Source organism: Thamnophis elegans, chromosome Z (assembly GCF_009769535.1).
Source record: "Thamnophis elegans isolate rThaEle1 chromosome Z, rThaEle1.pri, whole genome shotgun sequence".
Classification (NCBI taxonomy): domain Eukaryota; kingdom Metazoa; phylum Chordata; class Lepidosauria; order Squamata; family Colubridae; genus Thamnophis; species Thamnophis elegans.
Window position 1 is genome coordinate 115676801 of NC_045558.1, and position 12881 is coordinate 115689681.

Below are 12881 nucleotides of genomic sequence, written 5' to 3' on the forward strand. Positions count from 1 at the left end.
GGCAGCCACCGCATCGTCATCCACTGAGAGCTGCTGGTAGACCTGCGCCATATCCAGTTTGGCAAAGATGCAGCCCCGCCCCAAGGAATGGAGCAGGTGCTGCACTACAAGGGCTGGATAGGGGTTTGCCTGGAGGCCAAGGTTGATGGTCGACTTATAGTCGGCACAGATCCTGATAGACCCGTCGGCCTTGACAGGGACCTCTATGGGAGTCTCCCATCTAGAGTGGTCGACGGGCTCCAGAATGCCCTGCGCCAACAATTTGTTGAGTTCTGCATTCACCTTTGGCCTCAAGGCAAAAGGCACCCTGCGGGCCTTCAGCCTAATTGGGGCAACCTGGGGGTCTAGGTTCAGGGAGATAGTGGTCCCCTTGTACTTCCCCAGCTTATCATCAAAGACATCAGTGTACTCCGCCATGATGTCTTCAATGCTGGGGGGTCGTGTCTGCCATGTGGTGCACCCCCATTAGTGACAGGCCTAGCGAAGAAAACCAATCCAGGCCCAGCAGGGCCTGCAGCGGCTTCTGAACAACCAGAACAGGGAAGCAGCCATTAAATTCCCCAAACTCCACCTGCACCACATAGCAACCCAGGGTGGGAATTTGAGTCCCCTGGTAGTCTCGGAGAGTGGTGTCCGGTGGAGACAGCTGGGCTCGGGAGACGCCTGGGCAGAGTCAGGAGAAAGTTGCCCAAGATAGGAGGGAGTGGGAGGACCTGGAATCAACCTCCATTGTGTAGGGCGACCCTTCGAGCAGAAGCAAGAGAGTTATTTTTTTAGAGCCGGCCGTCGCTTGGCTGACCAACTCTGCAGGGGTGGCAGGGAGACCCTTGCCCACAGCAAAGCAGTCATCATGTCTGCGCTGCTGGGGGTGGGGCTGCTGGGGGCGCGGCTGCTGGGGGCAGGGCTGCCGGGGGTGCGGCTGCTGGGGGCACGGCTGCTGGGGACACGGCTGCTGGGGGCAGGGCTGCCGGGGGTGCGGCTGCTGGGGGCGGGGCTGCTGGGGGCGCGGCTGCTGGAGGCAGGGCTGCCGGGGGTGCGGCTGCTGGGGGCACGGCTGCTGGGGACGCGGCTGCTGGGGGCACGGCTGCTGGGGGCACGGCTGCACCTGCTGGCCATAGGGCTGCTGAGGGGCTTCAGGCTGTTGAGGAAGCGGCAAGGTGGCCCGGCAGACCTGTGCCAGGTGACCCTTTTTATTGTAGAATACAGCTCTCACTTCACAGCTATCAACAACTAAAAGGGATAGAAAGCTATCAACCTGATTCAAGTAATTAACATAATGTAATGATGCACAAGGTCATCATTGCTTGTTCCAAAGACCTCCAAAGTTCTAAAAAAAGTCATTTATGTTGACTCTAGCTGTTTAACTATTTGGCTCACAACTATCCATGCTGGCAGTGGAGGATATGTAGGCTACTTGATTGAAGATTCATGATTTAAGGGCTCAGAGAAGTGCCTGCAAGCCACAAAAATCGCAGACCTCAGAAATCTTTCAAATTCTTACCAAATTGTAATGATGATTCAATATTTAATTGAACAGTAGTCATAATAACTACTGGGTCTTTTGATTAAAATTAAATGTAAATAAAATTTATTTAATTTTATCCTGGCTCAATCACTTTCTCCAAATGTGTCATAACTTTAAATTTCATTAATAAAAGTGGTCGTAAGTCAAGGAAGGCCCTTATACTACTGGTAAAATTTAATTGTTTTTACTACCGGTTCTGTGGACATGGCTTGGTGGTTGTGGCAGGGGAAGGATACTGCAAAATCTCCATTCCCACCCCATTCTGCGGCCAGCCAGAAGTGGTATTTGCTGATTCTCCGAACTATTCAAAATGTCTACTATCGGTTCTCCAGAACCTGTCAGAACCTGCTGAATTTCACCCTTACCTTATATTGTTCAATTATTTGTTTGTTTATTACACTGACACTGCTGAATAAATTTCTCTACAAAAAAGTTCAATCAGATACGTAGTTATTCTCACACCAAACTTGTTAGGAGAGAGATTTAGAAAGAGGGATTGATCCAAGATCTTCCCAAGAGCTTTGTGAACCAACTTGAATATCAGGCTTATATAGTATCTATTCAAAATGCATACGTTATCCTGGCGTTATTCTTTCAATTATTCCAAGACAGAATAATATTTTGCCCATACTACAGATGGAACCTGAGGTTGAGAATGGGAAACCTTGCCTAAGCCCCCCCCCCCCCCCCCCCCCCCCCCCCCAAAGCTGGATACCAAAGACATTTTATGATTTGGAGCACAGAGTTTTAACTGTAACCAATCCATCTAAAGCAAATTTTTGGCTTCTTCTTGCTTAAAGAAAAATCTACATTGCTGGATTTCAATCCAGCTCAGGATTTGATGGAAGCTGTGGTCCAGTATATCTGGAGAGCATCAGGCTAGGAGAAGATACTCCACCATCTAACTTACCTACCCTTACAAAAGGATCTTGCCTACCAAATTCAACAGAGCCCCCTTCTTCTACTGAAGAGTCCCGTGTAGTTTCTGTGTCGGAAAAGCCTGCAGCAAGAAAAGAGTTCAGAGCAGATCAGCCCAACACAGATAAAGAGAACAAGAAACATCAGAAGAGATAGAATTTTCCATCAATGGGGTGTTGCTGATGTGTGCGTGCTGGTCTCAGTTTTCCATTAGGAAACTAATGGATTATTATGCTTCCTGTTTGTATGTATCGAGAATTGTGTGTTGTGCCAATAATATTATTTTTGAATATTGTTTTCCTGGTCCAAGGCCCTCATTCAAGGAGCACTTAAAAGAAGGGGGAAAATGAACTATTCTCTCTAGCTCAATTATCGTCACATGTTAAGAATAACTGTGCTTTCTCTACAATAAAAAAACCAGCAAGTTATCCAGGGTAGTTTGTATTCAGCTGCTTAATCCACATAGTGAATGAGACTCTCAGATTGTCATGTGCAAAGATCAATAGTGGGATTCAAAATTTTTTACTACAGTTCTGTGGCTTGGTGGGCATAGTGTGGCTTGGTGGGTATGGCAAGGGAAGGATACTGTAAAATCTTCATTTCCACCCCATTCTAGATGAAGGATATTGTAAAATCTCTATTTCCTCCCCAGTCCAGGAGAAGGATACTATAAAATCTCCACTCCCACACTACTCCAGGGGAAGGTTACTGAAAAATCCCCATGCCCCCCCGATCAGCTGGGACTCGGGAGGCAGAGAATAGATGGGGACAGGGCCAGTCTGAGGTGGTATTTACTGGTTCTCCAAACAACTCAAAATTTCCACTATCGGTTCTCCAGAACTGGTCAGAACCTGCTGAATACCACCTCTGACAAAGATGCTTCACAAAGAATAAAGGGGAAGAAAAGACAAAGAAAGAAAAGAATATAAAATCAGGGAAGGAAGGAAGGAAGGAAGGAAGGAAGGAAGGAAGGAAGGAAGGAAGGAAGGAAGGAAGGGGAAGGGTTAGGAAGGAAGGGGAAGGGTTAGGAAGGATGATAGAATATTGCTTTTGACATAAACTTCCCCATCCTTGGCCTGTTTAAAGACTGACATGCTTGGATTTTTCATTGCCAGAGATTTCTGTCATGAAAAACCTTGTTTCAATTCCCATCCTTATCACCAGAAGGGTAGTTCTAATCAAGAATAGACCATGTGAAATATAGCACTGTTATTCCCCGGATGAATCACACAGAATGTAGCCGGAGCAGATTCCTATTTTTACATTCTTCTTGAGAAGAACAAAAACTTTACTGTATTCGGTTCCTGAGCACACAACCCCAAATAAAGGAGGGAAAAATCTTTTTGTGTGAAGTTGGCATATTTTGCCCACCCTAAGCTATACAGAAGGAAAAAGGTAACAAAGCCACAGGTGGCCATGCCTTTCTAATGCTGGAAGAAAACCAATACCCCACAAAGACAAATGCTCTTTAAAAGTAAAGGTTTAATTTATCTCAATCACAGAGTCTGGCCACACGCAAGACTTATCCAGCTACCCATTCCTCTTCCAATATTGGGTTGTTGTCAGTGATGGGTTGCTAACCGGTTTACAACTGGTTCGCTCATACTCACATGCATGTTCACGCACATATGCAACACTTCTGCACATGCACAGAAGTGTCTGGGCGGGTGGGTGGAGCCTCCCGCCACCGCCACTACTGGTTTGGCCAAACCGGTCTGAACTGGCAGCAACCCACCTCTGGTTGTTGTGCTCTTTCTTGTAATCAAGGTTATCTTTACATCACATCTATATCACAATCTGACTGATGAAAAGCAGTCATATTCTCAGTCTATTCAAAAAGAGATCCATTCTTATTTTGCTGAATCATTTGCAAAGCCCTTAAAGCAGCATTTCTCAACTTTGGCTGCTTTAAAGTGCTTGGATTTCAACTCCCAGAATTCCCCAGCTAGCATCTTAAAATGGCCAAGATTGAGAAACACTACCGTAAAGAATTACCTCCATCATTTATAAGATAAATAGACAGGTATACAAAAGGAAGACTTCAGATCCCATTCCCAGGGAACATAGAAATATTGGAATCACTCACCCACTGAGCAGAGTATCCCTCACTACCTCCCTGCTTGGTCTTCCTGAAGGGGAACATCAGTCTAGTATTTGATAGAAACAACTGTGCCTCTGGAGTATTCACAGCATCCATGTGCTTCCATGGTCCTGGCATCTGAAATGGCAAGATGAGATCAATTCCGTCCAGAAGAACTGGCTTAGTAGAGTGGGATACTAGGCTGCATGTTCTAGATGACAAATTGAAGGAGTGGGAATAAATATCTTGTTGGGTTGGAGAAAGATTTGGTATGCCTGTGAAAATTAGGAATTATAAGACCTTTACGTTTTCTTCCAACACTCCTTATAAGCAAAACCCGCCATCCTGGGCCCAATGTTTAGGAAGCCAGGCTCTGCCTGTCACAAGCCAGAACAAAGGGTGAGTGATGGAGGAGTAACGCCTCCTTAAAAAAACTTGGCCTAGCTGGTAGCACCTCAAAAGGGTCTCTTTCCAGGATTACAGGAGAAGATGGTTTTGAAGGTTTTAAAGAGCCAAGGTGGCGCAGTGGTTAAATGCAGCACTGCAGGCTACTTCAGCTGACTGCAGTTCTGCAGTTCGGCTGTTCAAATCTCACCGGCTCAGGGTTGACTCAGCCTTCCATCCTTCCGAGGTGGGTAAAATGAGGACCCAGATTGTTGTTGGGGGCAATATGCTGACTCTGTAAACCGCTTAGAGAGGGCTGAAAGCCCTATGAAGCGGTATATAAGCCTAACTGCTATTGCTAAGGCGGAAGAGGGCTCTATCCCCCAATGGCAGATAAAGTGGCAGGACCATCTTCTAGGAGAAGGGAAACTGATTACAAACCTCCACTGCCTGATGGCTACATCCACTACTGGAAAAGGCTTCAGAAGTCAACCTCGAGGCAAAATCTGGAGCCAGAATCCCAGAAGTAGTTCGTGACTGTGTACACCCATGTTCTGGTAACTCCTGCGATGCAGCTGGAACCAATTGTATCGGCTCTGCCATTCCATTGGACTATTTCAGCGACGTTAGAGCCGAGGTGGCGCAGTGGTTAAATGCAGCACTGCAGGCTACTTCAGCTGACTGCAGTTCTGCAGTTCGGCTGTTCAAATCTCACCGGCTCAAGGTTGACTCAGCCTTCCATCCTTCCGAGGTGGGTAAAATGAGGACCCGGATTGTTGGGGGCAATATGCTGACTCTGTAAACCGCTTAGAGAGGGCTGAAAGCCCTATGAAGCGGTATATAAGTCTAACTGCTATTGCTATTGCTATTGCTTGGTTAACGGTCTATCCTCCATATTACTCAGGCCTCGTGCTGGAGAGGACATTTTACCAGCTTTACCTCTTTCCAGAGCATGATACCATAGTCTTTTAAGACTGAAAGATGCCAATGAATTATAAGCGAACATAAGGGAAAAATTTCTTGAGAGTAAATCGTTACTCCTCTTTTTGTCTTTGAAGCAGCCATCCAGATGGGTGGATGGTACTATAATTTTTATAGATGATAGATGGATGGATGGATGGATGGATGGATGGATGGATGGATGGATGGATAAAGGCAAATGGTTCATTGACATAAACTCACAATGCTGTACAATGTTGCCTACCAAACATATGTTTCAAGGACAGCCTTGAAAAAGCTTCGGGAAGCCAAGCCCCAAGGCCAACATTGTCTTCCTAGTGCAAGCAAGCAGACTGTTTTCTGGGCAGCCTCTAAGCTGAACTTCTTGTCTACTTCAGTGTTTAATCAGTTTGTTTGTAGAAGCCAATCAGGTCCATTAATTCCCAAGCAGCTGAGCTTGAGGCTGTCCCTGTCTCTATCATAGGGCATCTCAATACCAGTCTCTTAATGCCTTCTATCTTGTAGGTTAGGATGCACAAAGCAAATGATCTACTTTTGTATATTATGTAATATGTACTATATAAATATGTGCAAAGTTATCTCTTCTTCCTGTGCTCTTAAGAAATTTATTTCCCAAATCCAAAAAACTTCAATAACATTATTTTCATTGGCATTTGGAATTCCTTCCTCCTGTTTTTGTTCTCAAAGCAGCCATCCAGCGATTTTATTTGCATCACACACCAACATTTGATCCCAGCTTGATCCTTGTCCAATTATAACCCTTCAGCAATTTTGTTTTATCCACACACAAAATCTGAGATTCAGCTTCCACTGGCCCATTCCAAAAACCCCAGCACAAACGGGATTTGGGGGTAGATAGATGCAAACACCCCATGAAGCTACCACAAGGCAAAGCAAAGGCATAGTGATGGAATGTGAAAGTTGGACCATAAGAAAGGCTGAGCACCAAACAATTGAGGCCTTTGAACTATGGTGCTGAAGACTCCTGCGAGTCCTTTGGACTGCAATACCTGTTTCTTTTTCTTTCTACTTTCCTTCTTCCATTGCAGAGTTAAATAACTCTTTGCTAAGGGAGCTGACTTTACAAAGAACAGTTAAACTTAGTAAAAACCTTAAATCTCTGATTCAATCTCAACTCTTATTAATTCAATTGATGCATTTAATTCCTTTCCCAGCAATGTTGTAATATGGGAGTAATTTGCCTTTCTTTTTCCAAGTTTTTTTTTGTTCCTTATTTCCTATTCTAGGTTTCAATTTTGTTATTTCTGATCTTAGACCCAAATAAAATAAGTTGAAGGCTGCAGGTTTCATCTGCCTTATCAGTACTGAGTTTTCGCACTAATTTTTAATTTGAATTTTGTATAGGAATGCCACTTGAATTTACATGCAAGTTAAATAGGAAAAAAAAAGATGTAAAATCTGTAGCCCTTCAAGTATTACTTGGACACTCTTCGGCCAACATGGCTAATTGTGAGGTGACTAACCTAATCCTGGTTGATTTTTAAAAGGTCTGCAACTTAACCAGACATCTGGTTAATATTTGGGGAGGAAACTCTTGGAAAATTCTGGGATGTTGAAAAACCATCTCAAAAGAAGGCAATAGAAATTATTCCATGCTGTTGCCAAGAAAATGTCATGTCCATAAAGTTACCAGGAATTGAGCTTGACCAGGAATCAGATGGCAATTATGGGAAAACCAATTGTCCCCCATTCACCCCTCCATAATGAGGAATAAAGGAAAAAGGCCCCTCTGAGTTCAAATCTGAAACTTTTAAGGTGCCAATAAAGAGTTGAAAGTTTCCTCACCTGCAGCAGCTGCCTCTCTCTTTCCTTGCTTGATGCCTTGCTAGAAAAGTTTCGGCTACAGTCACGCTTGGTTGCAGGTTTCAGGGACACGTTCCTATACTTGGCTCTGGATCTTTTGAGACAAAGTGGTCAGGAGCTGCTGCAAGATCAACAACTCCGAGATCTGATCCTTGGTGTGGCTCTCTGGCCTTAGTCACTGACAGCAAAACTCCCGAAGCTCCTTCCAAGCAGCAGGTGGCCTCCTGATATTGGAAGTGTCACAAGTGTCATCTTTGCTTCTCAGTAGCCACAGGTTCCTTCTTCAAGATGGTGGCCTTCACTTTTCCATAATCCTAACATCCAAACTCAGTTAGGCCTTCAGGGCATTCCCACTCAAAGTTGGCAAAAGCCAGCCTACTAGTTCTTCCTTAGACCATAGGCTACATCTGTGATAGCTAACCTATGGCATGCATGCCACAGATGGCACACAGAGCCCTCTCTGCAGGCATGCAAGTCGTCGCCCTAGCTCAGCTCCACCGCACATGTGTGCGGCCTCTTTCTGGCCAGCTGGTTTTTGGGTCTCTGTCATGTACCATCAGGGGACCTGCATGTGGGAGATGTGCACGCATGCACGGGAGGTGAATGGGGGTTGTATATGCATGCGCAGGGATGGGGTGCATGCATGCATGGGGGTGGGGTGCATGTGGGGGTTGTATGCACATGCAGAGAGGGCACAGGGGTTGCGCACACATTGCATAATGGGTATGTGCGCATGTGCACTTGCGCTCTTTCGGCATTCGGTGCAGAAAAGTTTAGCCATCCCTGGGCTATATGTTCAAAAGAAGCTAGAAGCGCTCATGTGTCTTCTCATGGCTCAAATGCGACTGGCCACCTCCCCCTGCATTCAAAATGACAGGGATGTTCTGGGTCTTGGCCTTGAATTTCCCAATGCTGGATCATCCCTACATTGGGCTTTTCTTTTAGCAGTGGAGACGACTTCCAACTCAAGATTTTTCCCACATGAAGGACACAAGGAATTTGTCCTGCTTTCTCTGGAGTTTCTCATATGCTGAAGTTTGTTGCTCCTTGTTCTTCTCTGTTGATTCCATGTGCAGAGCCACTTTTAAGGGTCCCAAGCTCCACCACCATTTTCACTCTCATGGCACCACCTTCAAGTCTCTATTCCAAAGACTCCCTTTCTCTAGCAAATACAGAAGAAAATTAACCTGCATTATCTCTTTCTGTCTCACATAGTATGGAAAGCCTTCTCTAAGATCTACCTATCTAATAACTAATTAAATCTAATTCTTCCGCATCAAACAAAAATAAAGAATACTTTTCATCTTGCATTATTAGTATAAAAATGTACCAGAAGTGAATGAGTTAAAATACTTATAATTAATCCACTAACAATTTTTGTTTTTCATCCAGAGATTATAAGGCAATAAGATAAGATGTTCTCCAAAAAGGAAGTCTGACAAAAGCCAATTATGACATGCAGACAATTTTATTGTATAGATCAAGGACTCAACCAAATCTATTCCAGCTGTCACAAATACCAAATGTTACAAACAAAGCAGTTAAACGAAGTTCAAATTTGTTCTCATTTAGGTTTCCGTATGCCAATATCAGAATTTGAAGTATTGTGGTATTTGAAGGAATTTGATTAAAATGCTTTCAACACTCTTTAACAAAATCCAAACTATTTCTCATAATAGCTCTCGAATCCACTCAAGCTTGCTTGAAAACTGAAGTAATGAGATTCATTTTGGTTTCATTCTGACCTGCATTCGTTATAAATCCAGGACTCATTTTGGATAAAATTAGAGATCACATACTTCTTTTTGTCCCTGTTCTTGTTTTAGCCCTTGTTTTGGACCATTTTTCAATGGGTAGGTTTGGGGGACACTTAAGAGATTGGGAAGTAGTAATTTTTTTAAAGTACGTATGCTTTACAATAAGCCACATGGAATCAGCATCACCTGATCTCAATAGATTTAGGCATGTCTCTCAACTATTCAGCTGAATATGTTCTCCTCTGATGCTACTGTCGTCTTCCAGATCCCTTTAAACTCACCCTCAAATTTGCCCACACGTAACGGTCCCACTTCCCTGTTGGTTGGAACACCTGATTCCCATTACCACAGAAGGCGGAGCAGGAAGGAATTTAGCTCTCCTCCCAGCCCATTGGCTCCTTCTTGCCCTCTATCATATTAACCCCTGGAAAACTTAAGTCGTACAAATCGCGTCTGAAGAAAGAAGAGACCACATCTGGATTGCCGGTGCTTCCTGGTTCAAACTCTTTGAGAACGCCGGTAATTTGAAAAGTAGTTTTTTCGCCTAATGAATTATTTGAAATAATAAAAAAATAGCAAGAGAGATAAACATGCAAATCGCAATTGGGTCCCCAAATTCAGCCTGGAAGTAACGTTGCTTGGGGAGGTGGGGAAGAGAAAAAGCCCTGAGGTCTAGATGTACAAGCTAAGTTATGATTGCACATCATTGGGTGTTCAAAAATGTTGTACCTTATGACCACAATTGGGACCAGAATGTCCATTGTTAAGCAAGGCAGTTGTTAAGTAAATCGTGCCAGATTTTATGACCTTGAATCCAGCTTCTCCCACTCATTTTGATTGTCAGAAGTTTTTGGGAAGTTTGCAAATGGAAATCCCATCACTCGAGGATGCTGCAACCATCATAAATACGTTCTGTTTGCCAAGCACCCGCATTTTGATTACATGACTGGGGATGCTGTGATGGTTGTTAAGTGTGAGGACCAGTCATAAGACCAATTATTTTCTCACTGTAATTTTGCCACTGTAATTTTGGGTGATCACCAAATGAATAGTTGCTTGCAATCTGTATGTTTTATCCATCTGTTTCTATTTAGCAAGGACAGTTCTTTTTTAATTGTCCTTCCTTTGCTTTTTCTCCAATGTATACAGATGAAAGGGAGGGACATGTTATGTCTGCAAACTTGCAAATGGCAACTTTTTTTCTGTTCCAGTTGCCACCAGAAAAAAACATGACCACCAGAACAATAAAAACAACCTCACCAAAATGTGAATAATATAATACAACCTCAGGACCCCGCAATTTGGGGGTGGAGGGATTTGTTTTGTTTTGTTTTTCTCTTCGATACATTATTTCTGTCTGGGTTGACATTGCTTGCTTTCTAGGGCTAAAGGAGAGTGGTTATGCTAGCAGGCATGGCAACACTAGGGGAATGTGAACTAGTAAGATGGCTCCCTTGTTAATATCCTTTCCTCCATTAGAAGGATAGAAAAATGGATGGGTGGATGATAGAAGATGTCTGTGTGTGAGAGAGAGAGGGAGGGAGGGAGGGAGGGAGGGACTAAAAGGTACAGGACAGTAATTTCTGTTAAACCTGGGAACGCTATATTAGTTGTGTGTATTATAGTTGCTGTTGTCCAAAGTCACATTCCTGCTGGAGAACAAGAACATGATGGAGATGTACACAAATATTGTTCAGCTTCAGCAATTGGGACACCTCTGAATACAATGGGTTGTTTATGGGAAAACTGCTTTCAATATCTTATTGCTTCTGCCCATCCCTGTAGCAACAGTGTCCTAATGTGGCAGTCTTGTTCTATTACATGGAAAGCCTTACTCGGAGATATGCTAGCATTGACACTAGCTCTAAAGTGCAGCAGCCACTCAATCCAGGGGTGTCCTCCATCAATGTTTGTTCTCTTCATATCACAGTAGGAACCTCAAGGGAGTTGGGAGGTCATCAAGCCTGGCTCTTCATTGAAACACTGGGCATAGGTGAGACATCATGTCCTTATTCTCCTGTCCATCACTGGGTCACAGGCTGCCATTTTCTGAATAGCAGTGGCCCTTAATTTGAAATCCCAGTGTTTTCCATTCCTGCTGTAACAGACCACGCAAAACCTCTAGAAAGAAATTTAATCCTGTTTCAGAATATTGGCAAAAAGGAACTCTATTGAGGATTCCCAGCATATTTTCCAGAATTTTATTTGGGATCTAGATTTTGTGATCTTTCATTTGTACTCTCCGTAGCTTTCATACCTGGAACTTCAGTTTGTTTCCCCAGCCCCCCCCCCAAAAAAAAAAAGAATTAAGGAAGAAAAAGCTATTGGTAGATTATAAACATCATATGTCTGGAGTTCTCCGGGGAAAGGATAATAAACGGTTTAGCTCTCAACATACCAGAATAATGCTTGTTTGCTTTTAGAGGATGAAAATGAAAAAGCATGGTTTGAATGTAATCTCAAAAGAAAAGAAAATATGAGGCAGAACATTGAGAATAGTGTATATCCCATGATAGTATATATCCCATGATCAAACTATCATGATCTTGTTGTTGTTAGTTGGAAAGTTGTGTCCGACTCTCCAGTGAGTCCTTCTCATTAGATGGCCAAAGTATTTGAGTTTCATCTTTAGGGTCTGGCCTTCTAAAGGTTGATCTCCTCTAGGGCTGACAGGGTTTGATTGCTGAGCTTGTTGATCAGAAAGGTTGGCAGTTCGAATCCCCAGTGCCTCGAAATGGAGTGAGTTCCCATTACTTGTCCCAGCTTCTGCCAACCTAACAGTTCGGAAGCACATAAAAATACAAATAGAAAAATAGGGATCACCTTTGATGAGAAGGTAACAGCATTCCATGCCTTTTGGCATTTAATCATGCCGGCCACAACGAAGATGAGCACCGCCCCCTAGAGTTGGGAATAACTAGCACATATGTGCGAGGGGCACCTTTACCTTTACTATTTCTACTACTATTATGGTTATCCCGTTGTCAAGGCAGGTGTCTGGAGACAATCATTTACCCAAAACTCTCCCGCTTCAAACTTTAACCTAGGGCTCGGATTTGAAAGCCACAATGTTTTTTTAAATAAAATCCGATCCTAATGGGGAGGTGAGGGGGGGAGACGGAAGAGAGGGTCGCGCTAAATATCTGGACGGAGAAAGGGTTAATAGACTGGCGCCCACGTGGGATAAAAGGAAGAGGAGGCGGCGCCTTCCTGCTCCGCCTTTGGGTTGGTAAAAAAAAAAGGTTTGGGGTTGAAAACCCCTCCCCGCCCCCTCTCCAGCTTCAGCAGTCGCATCTGGTGCAAGGGGATGGGAGGAAGACCAGCTCTCCCAAGGGTGAGTTTCAGGACAGAGGCGGGCCTTCCCTTCTTGTAAAGACACGTGCGAGAAGAGGCGGCGGCGGCGGCGGCAAGGTACAGGGTTTAGGTGGGGTTT

The 12881-nt window shown here is 44.0% G+C and overlaps 1 protein-coding gene and 1 long non-coding RNA gene across 7 annotated transcripts in view; one reads left to right on the forward strand and one right to left on the reverse strand.

Moving 5' to 3' along the window:
* Window positions 1-2231: 2231 nt before the first annotated feature.
* On the reverse strand, window positions 2232-8173 carry LOC116523090. The gene is made up of 3 exons (XR_004257032.1): window positions 7674-8173; window positions 4530-4661; window positions 2232-2525 (listed from the first exon to the last, which is right to left on the reverse strand). It is a non-coding gene; the product is annotated as an uncharacterized LOC116523090 (long non-coding RNA).
* A 1717-nt stretch (window positions 8174-9890) lies between these two features.
* LOC116520968 (zinc finger protein 436-like) overlaps window positions 9891-12881 on the forward strand; it is a 29273-nt gene continuing 26282 nt past the window's right edge. For 4 of the 6 annotated variants that reach the window (XM_032235500.1, XM_032235503.1, XM_032235505.1 and 1 more), the window contains exon 1: window positions 12670-12859. The gene's annotated coding sequence lies outside the window, so the exon portion shown is untranslated. Of the gene's footprint in view, window positions 9968-12669; window positions 12860-12881 lie in introns of those variants that run through there. The other 2 variants (XM_032235502.1, XM_032235501.1) reach the window with 2 other exon arrangements.